At 37.7% G+C, this 16926-nt stretch overlaps 1 protein-coding gene across 2 annotated transcripts in view; it reads left to right on the top strand.

Annotated features, from left to right (window-relative positions):
• Rnf220 (ring finger protein 220) overlaps positions 1–16926 on the top strand; it is a 217123-nt gene that overhangs the window by 30762 nt on the left and 169435 nt on the right. The window lies entirely within an intron of this gene.

Here is a 16926-nt window from a genome sequence, read left to right as displayed (position 1 = left end):
TAGCTACGTCATCAGGGAGGCTGATATTGGATGTTTCTTATGTCCCCTGGGAACCATTTGAGGGGATAAAAATCCTACATCAGAGAATCCTGTGGAGGACCTCCCACTGGCTATCTGCCATGTTTTTAAGTGGAGAAAGAGAATAAACACCTACACCTAGAGAATCATTAATATTTTGGTATATATCCTTCAGATTCCTTATTAGGAGTGGATAGGTAAGTAGATCAATGTATTTATATAAGCAGGATCATACTAATATGCTAGTTGTATGACTTTCTTTTTCTCTTATTCATTTATTCTAGATAGTATTCTACATCAATAAATATAGATCTACATCACCACTCGTAATAGCTACTTAGTATTCCATTGCAGGAATGTATCATGTTTTATTTAACCAGTCTCTGGCCTAATTAGAATGTTTCCAGCTCTTCAGTACTATAAACAACACTGCAGAGAACATCTTTGTAAATTCACCTTTATCAAGTGTCTTATCGTTTTCTTAGGATATAATCCCCAAAGTAGAATTGTTGGATAAAAAGTAGGCATGTTAAAATTTTTATGCCTATTGCCGGATTACCTGTTGCCTTTTGATCTTAATGCATAATGATAAATCATCTTATATTCACTAATTTAATAGGAAAAATGTGATATCTTGTTTGTTTAATCTCCATTTCTTTAGTTGCTAGTGAAGTTAACCATATTTTTAAATGTTTATTGGGATTAGTTTATCTCCTTTTTTGAATTTCCTGTTCGCGCCCTTTACCCATGGGGTGCCTGTTTTTCTCTTACTGATTTTTAGAGCTCTTTGAAAAAATAAGAAGGATATTCATGCTTTTTCATCTATAATACATGTTGTGCATATTTTCCCCACAGTTTCTGACTTTTGGTATCTTCTTAGAAAGTTATAAGGCCATTCTTAATCAATCCCTGCAGCTGTTTAAATGTGCTGTAGTTATCTCAAAGCTAGTCCGCAATTGAGAACAAGTCTAAATCCTAAGCCCCTGTGGATGTGCACTCAGAAGGAAGATGAGAGGCACCCAGACCTGAGAGAAGTCCACAGGGATCCAAGCTATCTGATGAAATTTACAACCGAGTGGAAAATATAGGCAGACAAGTAATTCACATAAAATGTGATGAGTGATATAATAGAAGTGGTGGAGAGGATGCCAGAAAGCCAGAGGGAAAACTTAACTGCTCCAGGAGCATAAGATATGCATCCTGGATGAGTAGATGTTCAAGATGAGTACAAGTTAACTAGGTGAAGAGTGTGGAAATGCACTTCACCCAGGGAAGTAGCATATGCAAAGATGTACTGTCTAGAACCATAGGTTATGGTATCCACTGGCCATGTAGGTATATTCAGATTTAAATTGATTAAAATTAAATAAAACTAAGACTTTACTTCCTCAGTTCCACTAGCCACAGTTCAAGTGCTGTCTACCCACATGTGAGTAGTGGTGGTAACATTGGACAATACAGATACAGGACTTCACCACTGCAGAAAGTTCTGTGGGACAGTGCCATCCAGAAAGACCTTGATGTGTTCAGGGAACTGAAAAGGCTTCACTTCAGCAGGCATGTCGAGAGAGGCACAAGATAAAGAAGACAGCACAGCATGCAGGGACTTTAGTCAAAGCTGACCTTGCTATTGGGGCTGATGTTCCTAGCCAGTTGCCAGTACAGAGGAAGTAGAATGAAAACAAATTAAAGATTTACCTAACAAACCTGTAGATAGACATTATCTCCATTTTATAGGTAATGTATTTGAGACTCAGAGAATTCTGGACCTGTGAACAACATACAACTAGTTGGTGGCAGAGCTGGATTCAAAGTTTGACCTGTCTGATGCCCCAAACCTGTGCTCTTCCCTTTATATCACTCCAATGGACTCCAGAAAGCTCTGACTACTGATCTCTTAGATCAGGAAGGAAGAATCCTGACTCAGGAGAGGCTCCTCAACTTGACATTTTTTTCTGTTAAGGGAGTATTGATCGCCCTGGGTGTAAAATAGAGAGCTTACAGGCAGAGCTTTCATTGGGGCTGTTGGTCTATTCCCTGTGTTGCAAAGAGGAGCTCTAGAGACCTTGACATTAGCCAGATTCAAGGGAGACCCCGTGCAGATACTGACAGTAGAACCAGAACTGCTTTGCCAAAGAGAGCGACTAGCTTGAAGGCATTCACCTGAAGCCTACCAGGGGGATTCACTGGTATCCAAATGTATGCTTTGATCCATCCCTTAACCAACAGTCTATTGTAATAGCCACTTCCAAGACAGTGTTATTGGAAAGAGAGAGTGCTGATTCCCAGTTAAAAGGAGAAGCCCTTCCTTGCCTGAGGGCAATCCCATTTTGTTCTGCATTTGAGTAAAGAGTTGTTTCAGGCCATTCCTGCCCCAGCCCTAAGCAGCCACAGGGATGGAGGCTTTGAATTTGCTGTCACAGCTCCAGGCATTTTCTGAGCCAGTGAAAGTCATGCCTGGCAGGATATTAAAAAGAACATTACCATCAGAATGTGAATTCTGGATCAGTCAGTTTCCCTGAGTCCAAGATCTTGTATTTTCTAGGATGAATACGATGCCTTCGCATTTTCTGAACTGGCATGAATTAATGAGTGGAGGGAAAAATAAAATGTGTGATCATACAGAACAGGAATAATAAAGGATGTGTTAATTGGCTTTTTGCTGCTGTGACAAAATACCTGAGAAAAACAACATGAAAGGGGGAAAGATTTATTTTGGCTCATGGTTTCAGAGGTTTTAGTCTGTGGTTGCTTGGCCCCATTGCTTTTGGACCTGTGGTGAGGCAGAACATCACGGTCAGAGTACATTTCAGAAGAAACTGTTCACTTCATGATGGCCAGGAAAGTGAAAAAGTGAGGAAGGGGCCAGGGCTCCCATTATCCCAAGGGCATGCCCTCAGTGACCTAACTTTCTCTCACTAGGCCCCACCCCCTGAAGGTTCTACAACTTCCCAGTTGTGACTCAGGTCCATAACCAAGCTTTTACCACATGGCCTTTGGGGAACATTTAATATCCAAACCCTAATAATGCAAATCTGAAGAAGTAAAAGAAGTAAGAATCAAGGGGATAGGCAAAAGGATTAGCCTCGGAGATGAGCAATAATTCTCAGAAGAGTGAAAAAAGAAAACATTTTCAATGAGTGAGGAGGAAGATGCTAGTGACCTCTACCTTTGAAATAGGATGCAAGATACTTCATGAAGAAAAGGTGAGCAAAGGAAACTTAGTATGTGAAGGTTTGACTATGGTGCAGAGAACATCAAGATGATTGTAAGAGGAGTCAGCAGCATCCCATCATTCATTCATTTATTCTAAAAATTCATTGATGCTAAGAATCATTAGGTCATAAGGATACAACATGAACAAGACCCAACTTCTACCTTCAAGCAACTCACAGTTCTTGAGGGGACAAGATGCGTAAGCAATAAAATACATTATATTGAGGAATATATTTTAAGAGTAGTGTAGTATTAGACTAGTATTAGGTCAGGAAACCCTTAAATACTGTCTTTTTACTAATGGAACCCAAAAATTATAATTCCGAACATGTCCTCATCCTCCATATTCCAGTGGTGTACACAGTTGCCTAGGTGAGGATTCCAGTTGAATGTCTAAATGATATTTCATGTATATATAAAAGAGTATAAAAGAGAGATCTTGATTTTTTTTCCTCTCTCTAAAAGCAAACAAAACAAAATAATTAATTTTGCTTCTTTATTTGCACTTGCATCTCAGATTAAAGGTACCCACAATTTACCCAGTTGCTCTGGCCAAGAAGTTAGGAATCACCCTTGTTTTCTCTCTTACCCTCATACCCAAGTACCCTCTTACCCTGCCCTCTCACCAGTGAAAGTGAAACTTCTCAAGTTGGTAGTGGTCCAAACCACAATGAACCACTTAACAATTTCAAGGTGTAGATTTTGCAGTGTCCAGGCCAAATATCTATGCTGCTGAGCTTCATACATGTACATTCAGCTGCCTTCTAGACATTTACCCTTGGGTATCCTAAAAGGACTTCCAACGCAACAAGACCAAAACTGAACTCACCCTTTTTCCCCAATGAACCTATTTTTCCCCTTGTATTACCTATTTTGATTTATTATCATAACAGTTATTTAAACTAGAAACTCAAGATCCCTCCATTATCTTACCTTACATCTAATCAATTTCCATGGCCTAACTCTTCTAGTTTTGAAACAGCACCATCTGTCCCAAAATCTTTCTCCCAAGTTCGTGTTCCCATGCTGTAATACCAAACTCTGCCAACAGGCCTGCAACATCTCGAGCGTTAGTCTCATCACTTGTTTCCAAACATTGTTGATAAGGGTCTTTCTAGAATGCACAGCTATTTGTGACACTCTCCTCCCTAATACTCCTTTTAATTATCATAAAAACACCCCAGACTCTCCAGCCTCCTGATACATGTTCTTTTCTCTCCTCTTAACTTCTGTCTTAGTCATACTAAGTACACTGTGGCTTTGGGATTATTTTCTGTTCTCTCTTACTTGCTTGAATGTGGACACACTATTTTCCCTATATAGAATTCCCTTTTTCCTATGTTGGTTGGGCAAATTCTAACTAATCTTTTATATTTCAATCCCTGTGTTTCTCTTAGGTGAAGTCTTTTGTGATTTCTTTATTATTTTCAACAAAAATGACTTTCCATTTGCAACCACATCTAGCGGAACATAGCTGTTAACATACTTTTTATGGAATACAACATACAAAGAGAAAGATGCATGAGACCCATGTACACTTTTAAAAAGCAATTGTATGGTGAACCCTCCTGAGACGACACTCATGAATGTTTCTCCTTGAACACAACCCATTTCTCCCTCACTTGGGTAATCACTATCTTGATTTTTATGATGATTATTTTCTTGCTTTTCTTTATAATTTTATTATCCACATATGCATTCCTAAATAACACAGTTAAGCTCAGCAGTTTTAAGCATAAGTGTGAAATCATGTTTTTTTATAAACTTGGGTACTTAACCACTGGACCACATCTCTAGTCCTTATTTATTTATTTATTTATTTATTTATTTTAAAACAGGATCTCTCTAAGTTGCTGAGGGCCTCATTAAGTTGCTGAGACTGACTTTGAACTTGCAATCCTCTTTCCTCAAGCCTTCTGAATTGCCAGGATTACAGGTGTGCGTCCCTATGCCCAGCTAGTGTCTCATTTCTTCTGTTTATCACCAAATTTGTGGCATTTATCCATAGTACTGTGTATATCTAGAGTCTGTTCACTTTTCTTGCTGTGTAATAGTACATTTTTCAAATATACCCTGATTTGTGTATCCAATCTAAGGGATACACATTTGGGTAATTTTTGATGTTTGGTTCCTATGAAAAATGCTGCTGTGAACACTTTTGTAGTGTCCTGAGGTACAGGGCACAAGTTTCTTTAGGGCTGGGCCCCAGGGTAAGATTCTTCAATTTTACTGGCTAATGTTAAACTGTTTTCTGAAAATATTCTAATAATTTGCCCTACTTTGAGCAGTGTACAAGAATTTTTGTTGCTGTATGGTCTCACCAATACTTGGTTTTGTCAGATCTTCTAATTTTTGTCAACTTTGTGAATATATAATGATTTCTCAATTTAGTTTTTGTCTATATTTTCCTGGTTACCAATAAGGTAGAATGCCTTTTCATGTATTTATCAGCCATATGAAATTTCTTTTATAAATTGCCTGCTCATTTTTCTATTGAGTTGTCTCTTCCCTGGATTTCTTCATGCAGGTTTATTATTTCTTCTTCTAATCAACTATTGCACCTTATGAATATATCTTCCATAAATATATTCTACCTGTTCTAACAGGTCTCCATATCTCTGGTCTCAAATCCTGTTATTTCATCTTTTCATAGCTACTCAAGTCCTATTTCTAAGAAAAACCCTGTTCTTGGCATTCCCATAGTTAAAACCCTTTAATGGCCCCCAGTGACTCCTAGACAACACAGGATGTGAGGCCATCCATCATCTGCTCTGGCCTAACACCCCTCATCACTTGCTGGGCCCCCTCAAGCCCCTCCCCATCTTTTTACTGTAAACTTCATCTCTATCAAAAGGTTTGCAGCTCCCCAAACACATAAAATTGTTTTATACTTGCCTTTGCCAGGGTTACCCTTTCCCTTTGCCCTTAATTTGGATAACTCCTACTTATCTTTTTAAACTCAACACAAAGTTCACCTTTTCTACAAAACCTTTTCCAAAACTCCTTCCTGTCCCTCATTAACCCTCTATCTTTTGTCTTTCTACTAAACATACTATACTATTTCCTGCAGGGCACCTGCATTTGCTGTTACATTTATTGGTTAATATGCTAGCCTCTTCCATCAGATTATTCTTCAGTCCTTCTAAGGTATGGGAAGCCTCTTGAGGGCAGGGGCATAGAGTCTGGCACTAGGCTGTGGAAAATAGGAGAAATTGTATTAAAGTTAATACCATGACTGAGTACATGTCTGTTTTCCTTCTTAGATGGTAAAATTCTTGAGGAGCCTGGCACTTGGGTGGTGTGCAATAACATTTGTCTCATGAATTAATAACTTAGAACAACAATCGCTTTAAAGCAATATTTGGAGTAGGAACATAGAGGCATTGAGTATTAAGTTTGAAGGGAAACAAAATTGGTTTATATCTGTCTCACAGAGAATGAAATGTTAGGTTCAAACAAATTCAAAGCAAAAATTTAGAAGAACAAATGTAAAGTTTTCTGTTGGGGTTAAGCAGTAAGATTTAAAAGTAAAGGTGGAAAAGATCTGAGTTGTCAGTTCATATGGAAAAGAAGCTCAAATATAATATTTTCCTTCATCTAAAAAAATTAGGTTTTTGTAGTGGATGATTTGACATGAGTGTGACTAGGATGATGAAAACCTGAGGAACATAGTGCTTGATTATCCCTGGAACCACCAATGTCTGCTCTCTAAAGATCTTGTCACTGTTAAAGTGAAATCTGTAGATGGCCCTATTAAGACTTTCATTGCTCAACAGCTGGGCGTGGTGGCACACATGTAATCCCAGTGGCTGAGGGGCAGGGGGCAGGGGGAGCTGAGTCAGGAGGATCTTGAGTTCAAAGTCAGCCTCAGCAACAGTGAGGCACTAAGCAACTCAGTGAGATCCTGTCTCTAAATAAAATACAAAATAAGGCTGGAGATGTAGCTAAGTGGTTGAGTGTCTCTGAGTTCAATTCCTGGTACCCCCACCACCACCTGCCCCCCAAGGAAAAAAATGTTTTCAACACACAATAGATGAAGTTCACATGCATGATGGTTCTCATAGACAAACCAACAGTGATGTGTAATTTCAGGTCTGTGGGCTCTAACTGCACCTCTCTCTCCCCCTCCAGAAAGCATATCCTAATGGAAGTAAGCAGCAGTGACATTGTTTATTGTAGTGATAACCTTGGTCTGCTCCATGCTCTATTTTCTAAAAAGCAAATCATTTCTCTAAACTTCAATCCTTTATTAGTGGTAATAAATTACTATATTCCTCACAATTGATGTCTTGGTTGGGAACCAAGATAAATACAGTGGTAGGTTTTGTTTGTAGGAAGAAGTGAGGCTTTGGAGTCATGCCAGTTGTGATTCATATTACACTTCAGTCATAGCTCTGTGATCCTGATCTAGTTACTTAACATCTCTGACTTTGATTTGAAAACAGGCTATCTACTTTACAAATTGCTGTCAGGACTATAAATACACCCAGCATGATATATACCTCCTAAATATCTTTCAAGTCTGTATACACACCTCTGTTCCCCACTACTACAGGCCTATTTTTAGCCACTCCTCTCTATGCTTTGGATTATTTAGCAACCTTCTGACTGGTCTTTTGCCTTCCATCTTGCTCACCCAGTTTTGTTCAGAGCAAAAGATGTTCTGAAACGCTGACTTGAACCCTTAACAGCTACATCGCTGGCATGGGGATGGACAGGCAGCTGCCATTCTTCGAGTGCCTATGACACGACAGGGACTAACTTGGCATTCTGCACGACATCTCATTTAATCTTACAGTAAGCCTGTGAGTGACTGTCATCATTCATCTTTTAAACACTGGAGCTTGGAGAGGCCAAGTGACTTGCCCACAGCCACTCTGCTGGGACATGGCCTGTGTGTGTTTGGATCTATCTGGTTCTGAAGCCCATGCTCTGCTCCTGTCTCCTGCTGCCCTGTGCCTCCAGTTATCAGATCCTGGTGCTCTTCAACATTGTAATCCTATTATTAACCAGCTGGGTGCTGATTTGAGCCCACAATACTGTCCCCTAGTCATTTTGCTTTGTGTATCACTTGGTTACAGGATGATGAGGCCGGACGTGGATGTATGCACTGCCCGACGGTCACATTTCTTTGCGTACATTTATCAACAAACTAATACTCTAGTTTCGTACTTGGGTTTGTATGACTTGGTGAGCACGTGTGAACCTCCTGGGTTCAGCTCTGAAGGCATGTGTTTCTGGACCAGAAGGGTTAAGGGCCAGATTCCGTGAACTTGGACAGATTCTTTAAGGGAAATGCCACCTGGTGTAAGCCTGCTGGCAGCAGTTTGCTGTTCCAGACTACAACTTTCTGATACCTACAACTAACCTTGATGACAGTGATGAAAAATCTTTTATTTGGTGTGAAACCTAGCTGCTTTTGTAGACTTTTAGATAGTGGCAGAAATAAAGTTTATCTACACTTGGTTCCCTGAGACTTAGGCTAGTCTTTGTGAATGGCTGCCCATTTCTTAATGTTTTCTCAAGCATTCACTCAAAAAGTGAATAACAAGGGGACTATACAAAGAAAGCCATCATTTTGCCATTGCCCTCCAAATGCTTACAGTGTAACTGGGAACATTAGACATAAAAAGAAAAGAGCCGACTATTCAAAATATCAGATGACGGTGTTTTTACATAGCATCCTATGAGTCACACGGGCTTTGATACAACATATTCCCAACTTTCATGTGAGAACTTGATTAAATATTTAATGGATGATTATTGGAGGTTGGCCTCCCAGTTGCCACCCTCTCATGGACAGCTTTCTGTCCATATACCTAGCTCTGGCCACTCTAAGAAGTTGCAGGCTTGTGATATCCAGCTACCCACCGGACAGCTCCACCTCATTGAATCTCCCATCAGAACCTGAAACTCAACGTATCAAAGTGGATTTTATGCCTTTCTGTCTTTGGAGAGGCAGCATAGCCTCTAGTTAAGAGCATGGAGCCTGGGATGATGGTGTGAGTCACAGCTCAAGCTGAATGACATGGGAATAGTCTCTTACCTGGCCTTTCTTTGTGTGAGGGAATATAAGGGTGTTCTTAGGACTCAATGGAAATAGTGGATTCAAAACATTCAACAGAATACTTGCTTGTGGTCAATCCCTAAATATTAGCTATTATCATCCATAATTTCCTTCAAATGTACTATTTTTCCTTACGTGGTAATGATATCACTACCTATTCTAACCCTCTCCTTCACCTCCTCTCATTTATTTAGCTACTAAAAACTGTATGTTCTACCTTTTATCATACCTCTCAGGTTATGATTCATTCAACATATACTTGTGTAGCATCTCGTGAATGCTGAACACCTTGCCAGGCACTGTAGACACAGAGATGAATGCTTATCCGTCTGCATGTCTGTGGAAGCAGATACATAGAAGACTGCAACCTTCAGGTCATCCAAATAAAGGAATATACAAAGTGACGTAAAAGAGCCTGGAAGAGATATCCCTTCCTCTTTTCAAAACCAATGCCCTCGTCCAAGCCTGCATTGCCTCTAACAGTAGCTGGTGCTGCAGATTTTTTCATTTTTTAAAAATTGCTTTTGAAAATATATAGGTAAAACAAAGACATGCTTCTTGCAAAAATATAATAAATTAAATTAAATTACCAAAATAATACAAAAGTATTTACTCTACCTCTTTAATCCTACTACCCTCCATGAAGGTAAACAGTGTTTACCCTTCCAAATGTACCCTCCCAAATTTTTTTTCTCTATTTACATGTGTACCATATGTATACTTATATAGATATAAACATAGTTTTTATGCAAATGGGTTTATACTTTAAGCATACAGCTTGCTTTTTTCACTTAATAATATGTCTTTTAAATTTTTTCTGCATTAATACATAATAAAATTACCCTATTCTTTTTAACTCCTAAATAGTATTCCCTATTTTATATAGCTACCATAATTTATTTAAAGTTTCTCTATTGGAAGTCTTTTGGTTCCACTTCCTCCTTTTCACTGTTGCAATCAATACTGAACTTTTTATACATCTGTTTTTATAGACATGTGCAATTATTTCTGCAAGCAAGTTTATAGAAGTGAAAGTACTTAGTTAAAAGGTGTAAGAACTGAAATTTTGGTTAGACTGTGCTACATTGTCCTTCAAAAAGACTGTACACATTTACAGTCTCATCCAACAATGAATGAGAATATTAACTTATGTAATAAGAATAATTGTTACTTATCTCACCAACACTGAATATTGTCAGTCCTCTGATTTTGCACCTCTAATGAGTAAAAAAAAATGGTATATTATTCTTTCATAAACATCTGTGTGCGGTTACTAGTGAAATTGAGCATGCTTTTATATATTTATTCATCATTTATATTTTCATGTGAATTGTCTGTTTATAGTGTTTGCTCTATAGATTATATTTCCCTATTAGATTGTCTTTTTCTTTTTGGTTTGAAAGCATTCTCTGTTGTGTTACGATATTCTTTCACTGTTAAATATGTTGCAAACATTTTTACTTAGCCTATTGCTTGTCTTTATTTACCTTATCTTATATAATCCAGAAGGTTTTCATTCCTATGTAGTAAATCTGTCAATCTTTTACTATGGCTTTTGGAGTTTGTGTTTTGCTTAGGAATAGTATGCCTACCTCCCAGAAGATTTTTTATATTTAATTTCTTTCTCTCAATACTTTGATAGTTTTATTTTCTGAGTTTGAGTTTTAATACAATTAAAATGTATTTTTATCTATATGCTAAATTAAGGTTTTTTTATACTAACTTTTTAAAAAAAATTGTTCTAATTAAACATGACAGTACAATGCATTGGCACATTTTACACAAATAACTAAATTAAGTTTTATAACTTTTTTTCCTAAGAGAATTTCCAACTATCCCAACACAATTTCCAGTGGTTTGAAATGCCAGATTGTACATGGGGCTGCTTCTCAATTCTGTTCCCTTGATTTTGTTGTTGTTGTTGGGGGGGGGGGAGGGTTGAGGTCATTTTTGTGCAAACACCAGGCTGTTTCAATTAGTGTAACTTTATAGGATAGTTTTATACTTTATGGGGCCAAAATCTGAATGGTCTACCTTTTTTCTTTTCTTTCTTTTTTTCTTTGTCACGTTGTTTTTCTTTCTTCCGATTTTATGAATTCCTTTTGTACATTTCTTCTCACAAGAACTTTAGAATAAAATTTCCCCATACTGTAAAATAACCTAAAACCCTTTTGATGGAATTTCATTAAATTTATTGTTTAATTTGAGTCTCATCCAGGAATATGACATATTCTTCATTTCTTTTCTTCTTTTAATGTCTTTCAATAAAGTTTACAGTTTCTTAGCATAAATCTTGGACATACTGACGAATTTAGCCCCATGTGTTTTATAGTTTCTTTCTATTATCAATGAAATACTTTTCATTGCATTTTTCCATTTGGCTGTAGTTGGTGAATAGGAAAAGGATTGATTTTTGTTGTTGATCTTTTATCAAGCCTTTAATAAAGTTTAGTATATTCGTTTTGCATTTTTACAGTTAAGTCTTAGATTGTCTAAGTTGAAAAATAAATCACTTGTGGAAATCGTCTTATGTCTTCCTCTGTAATAGTTCCATTTCTTTTTCTTGTCTTATTGCATTAGGTAGGACCTCCACTGCCATGTTTAGTAGTTGCAATGAAAGCAATAAAACAGGCCTCTTTGTCTTGTTCTTGACTTTAATAGGAATGATGACTGCTCTTCCTCAAATGAAAGAAATTTTCTTCAATTGTTGGTTTGCTAAGAATTTTTAAATTTTTGTTTTGGTTTTTTAAATTACCAAAATAATACAAAAGTATTTTTTTTGCTTTATTGTTTTGCTTGCTTTATTTATTTATTTTTGGTACTGGGTCCCAGGACTGAACCCAGGGTCACTTAAACCACTGAGCTACATCCCCAGCCCTTTTTATTTTTTATTTTGAGACAGGGTTTGTTAAGTTGCTTAGGGCCTCACTGTGTTGCTAAGGCTGGTCTCAAACTTATGATCCTGTTGCTTATTAATGCCTAGCTACTAATAAGTTATATTAATAGATTTCTAAATATAGAACATCCCTTACATTTCTGGATAAATCTTGTCTGGTCACAAAAATTGTTATTTTAAGAAAAATTGAATCTAAGATATGTGTACTTATGTTCTTAAGTAAGCTGATAGTTTTATTTGTGCTATTATCTTAGATCTTTTTCTGTTGCTATAACAGAATACTTGAGACTGGGTAATTTATAAAAAAAAATAAGGTTTTTTTGGTTTATGGTTCTGGAGGCTGAGAAATCCAAAGACAAGGTGCCAGCTTCTGTTGGCTACTGATGAGATGCTGCTTCGGCTGATGATAGAAAGTAGAAGGAAAGCAGGTGTGTGCAAGTGAAAGAAAAAGTAAAGGGTTGACTTGCTTTATAACAATCTGCTTTCCTGGTAATTAACCCAATCCTACAAGAACAAGAACTTGTTTATAGGAGAAAAGCATTAATCCATTCCTGAGGGCTCCGTTCTAGTCACTTCTTCCTAGGTTCCACCTCCCAACACTGCCTCATTGAGGGATTAAGTTTCTAATACATGCAAACTTTGTGGGGACATGCTCAAACCATAGCAGCTGGTTTTTTGTTTGTTTGTTTGTTTGTTTGTTTGTTTGTTTTTTTGTGTGTGTGTCTATTTTTCATATTGAAGCAATATTAGTTTAGTACATTGGTTCTCAGACACTTTTGGTCTTAGGTTCCCTTTGCCTTCCTAAAACTTGTTTAGGGTCTTCAAGGAACTTTATGTGAGTTACTATCAATATTAGAAACTAAAATGAAGAAAACTTTAAAACCAAACATAGATTTCTTTAGTTACCAATGACTCATCACATAGCATTCTGTTAACCTCTGGAAAACTCCACTCTGCACTGTAAGAGTAAGAGAGTAAAAAGATCAAAGCATTTTAGTATCATTATCAAAATAATTTTGGACCTTATGAACTCCCAGAAAAGTGTTGAGGATCTTTAAGGATCCCTAGAATGCACTTTGAGAAGTACTGATCTAGCAGAATTAGTTGTAAGTTTTCCACTTTTTTTTTTCTGTGTAGCAATACAAATAACATAGATTTTTACTTGCCTTGAAGGTTAGAACTCATTTGGAAATTATTTGGAACTGATAGTTTTTCGAGTGGTGTATCTTTGCCTACCGATTCAATTTCCCCTATGGTTATTGGTTGTTTTAGTCAGCTTTTTCGCTGCTGTGACTAAATGACCCAACAAGCACAGCTGTAAAGGAGGAAAGGTTTATTTGAGGGCTCAGTTTCAGAGGTTCGTAGAATGCTGGCTCCATTTCTCAGGGCTCAACGTTAGGCTGAACATCATGGTGGAAAAGGGTGGTAAAGGGTAGCACCTTACATCATGGTGATAAGAAAGCAGAGTCTTCACTCTCTAGATACAAAATATATACCCCAAAGCCACACCTCAATTCCAGTCTCCTCCAGCCCCTCCCTACCACTCAGTTAATCCTTATCAGGGGATTAAATCACTGATTGGGTTAAGAGTTTTACAACCAAATCAGTTCTCCTCTGAAGCTTCTTGCAATTGTTTCACGTATGAACTTTTGGGGGACACCCCATATCCAAACCTAACATTGGTCTACTCGGGTTTTATATCTCTTATTAGATCAATTTGTTTTGCTTTTCCTCTTGTTGTTGTTGAACTGGAGTCACGCTGTGTTGCCCTGGCTGGTCTTGAACTTATAGGCTCAAGTGATCCTCCCACAGGTGAGGCCACAGGTGAGGCCACAGGTGAGGGTCACCATTCCCAGTCTTACGTCAATTTGTAAATTAGAGTTACGTAGAAATCTGTGCAATTTAATATATGTTTTCATTTTTAAAGTATAAAGTTGTATTATAATTTTTATATTTTCTTTATATCAAGAATTAAATCCCCTTTTTACTTTCTAATATTGTCTACCCATGTGTTTTCCTTTATTCCCATTTGAGTTTGTCAAAGATTTGTCTATTTTACTGCTATTGTTGATGTGTTTTAAAGATATTTTTAGTATGATTGATCTTGCTTCTTGTTTTTTGTTTGTTTCTAAATTTGTCTTTTTTTTATTTTAGGGGGGTATTTATACTTTTTTATTCTTTTTAAAAATTTTTTAAAATTTATTTGTTCTAATTAGTTGTACATGACAGTAGAATGCATTTACACATTTTGATAGCTCATACATAAATGGAGTATAATCTCTCATTAGTAAAGTCAAATTTATCAGGGAATAACTACAAATAGTAAAACTTACCCTTGATAGTGTACATTTCAGTGAGTTTTGACAAATGTATCCAATCAAGTAAGCACCACCACAATCAGGATATAGACTCTCTCAAAACTTTCCTCATTCCTTTCGTAGTCAACATTTCCCCCTATCCTTAGCTCCTGGCATCTTGCTTTCCATTTCAGTAGTTTATTACATTTTATTTCTTAGTAGTATTCCATTGTATGGATATACTAGAATTTGTTTATTCATCCACCCATTGAAGAACATTTGGGTTGTTTCCAGTTTGGGATGCTTATGAATAAGGCTACTATAAACATGTGTGAACAAGTTTTTGTGCAAACGAAAGTTTTCATTGTTCTCGAGTGAAGATCTAGGGGTGAAAGTGCTGGGTATATGGTTAGTATGTTGACTTTATGAGCAACTGCCATATTGTTTTCTATTTCTGTTGTTCTTTCTTTTGCTTCAGTCAAATTTCTTCCTGTAGGATGAGTTTGGTCTCCTCACTGCAGTTCATCTTAGTGAGGGCACAGGCACCAAGTGCCAGGAAGGACACCTTGGTGACAGGACTTGGGAAATGAGTGATCAAGGTGATATTAAAAAGTGTTTCTAAGCAAGACCCCATAGGGGTCACAGGAGAGAGACGAGAAAACGGGAAACAGAAGAAAGGAGAGTATAAGAAGGGGAAGGAGAGAAATGAAAACATAATGTTGCCTAAATGGGGAGGGCTGAGGGCTACCCTGTAACACCACCATGTAATGGGGGCCTAGAAAGAGCATGGGGCCCTGAGGACTGTAGGGTAGAGGGAGGTGGGCCTGGAACCTCTAAGGCTGATGCTGAAAGTCTGTGGTACCAAGATTTAGTTTGAGTAGAAAGGTGAGCCATTGTCGGCTTCAGAAAAAGGTGATTGTTGCGGTGGGAGGGGCTTGGGGAGAGGAGACAGGCTGGAGATAGAGTTGGCAGTGAGACTGAGGTAGGAGTCTTGCTGCAGACTCCTGGTGCTCCCAAAGGAAAGAGAAACGTGTGGGATGGAAAAAATGGGGTAGGGGTCCAATAAATATTTGATTAATTGACTAATTAATTCAGGTGTTTGATATTTTGAGTAGGTTGCAAGAAATGGAGACATTGAGAATAATATGGAAAGATGTGTAAGTTGGAAGGAAAAAGAATTCTGAAAACTAAGGGGCTAGAGTCAGGAAAAGACTTGGCAATGGAGACAGAATTGATTAATCAGAAAACTACACATAACTATATAAACCTAATACAAAAATTGTTTTTTGTGATAAACATGGAACCTAGTGAAAAGCAAGGACAACCTTCTGAGTTCTCCAGTTCTAGCACCTGCTATCTCTCTGTCTGACACCTGAGCTTGTCTCAGGAACCTTGATACCAGACAGTCAAATGATAAGGAAGGGAAGTGCCTGAGGGAATTTAAATTTTGAATGGGGATGAGGGGTTGATTAAATGATCCTGAAGAACTTTCTAGCCTTGACAGCTTGTCATTCTTGTGAATTTATTGGTGGAGTGTCATATTTCCAAAATAAGTTTCCTTTTAATTTGGTGAAATATCCTAAGATCTTCAATGGGAAAGAGCACAAATAATCCAAGTTATCCAAGTCAAGACAATTGCCATTAGTCTCTGGAGATGTTTAGTTTAAAAGAGAATGGAATTCCTTTCCACCACATAACTTGTGGTTGCCAAGGACCCAATAACCCTATAATAAAGTAAGGTTATTATATGGTGTAGGACAAGGGAAAAAAATCTGGTAGTTGGACAAATGTCTCCTCCCTTTAGACAATATAAATTTTGTCCACAGCTTTAACATTGCATTAACTGTGACTTCCATCCTTCCCTCACGAGAAAGATCACTCATTCATATCTCACAGTACTGGGAAATCATGGAGCTGAGATACTACAGAAGAAAATGGGGTAGCATGAGAAATGACATAACATAGGTGCATTATTTAAGTGACATTTATTAAGAATCCACTAAGTGCTGGAAGCTATTATAGACATTGAGGATTCAGTAGTGAATGAAACAGATCAAATCCCTGCCCTCAAGGAGCTTCCTGAATTTTGGTAGGAGCACATGGGAGAAAGCATCATCCCATGATGGATCCACTGCCACTGGGATCAAGGAAGGCTTAAGAGAGGAGTGACAATTGTCATACTTATCATCTGCTCTCCACATGAGAACAGACGGATTTTGTTTGCTTGTTTTTGTGTTGTGCAGTACTGGGGATTGAACCCAGGGGTACTCTACCACTGAGCTACATCCCCAGTCCTTTTAATTTTTTATTTTGAGACAGTATCTTGCTAAGTTTCTGAGGCTGGGAGATAGGATCCTGCAGAGTTGCTCAGCCTGGTCTTGAACTTGTGATCCTCCTGCCTCAGCCTCCATAGTTGCTGTGGTTATAGACAT

The sequence above is a fragment of the Sciurus carolinensis genome, chromosome 1, assembly GCF_902686445.1.
Source record: "Sciurus carolinensis chromosome 1, mSciCar1.2, whole genome shotgun sequence".
NCBI classification, from domain to species: Eukaryota; Metazoa; Chordata; class Mammalia; order Rodentia; family Sciuridae; genus Sciurus; species Sciurus carolinensis.
The sequence above is the reverse complement of the archived record's forward strand: the minus strand, read 5'-3'. Positions and strand labels throughout refer to the sequence as shown.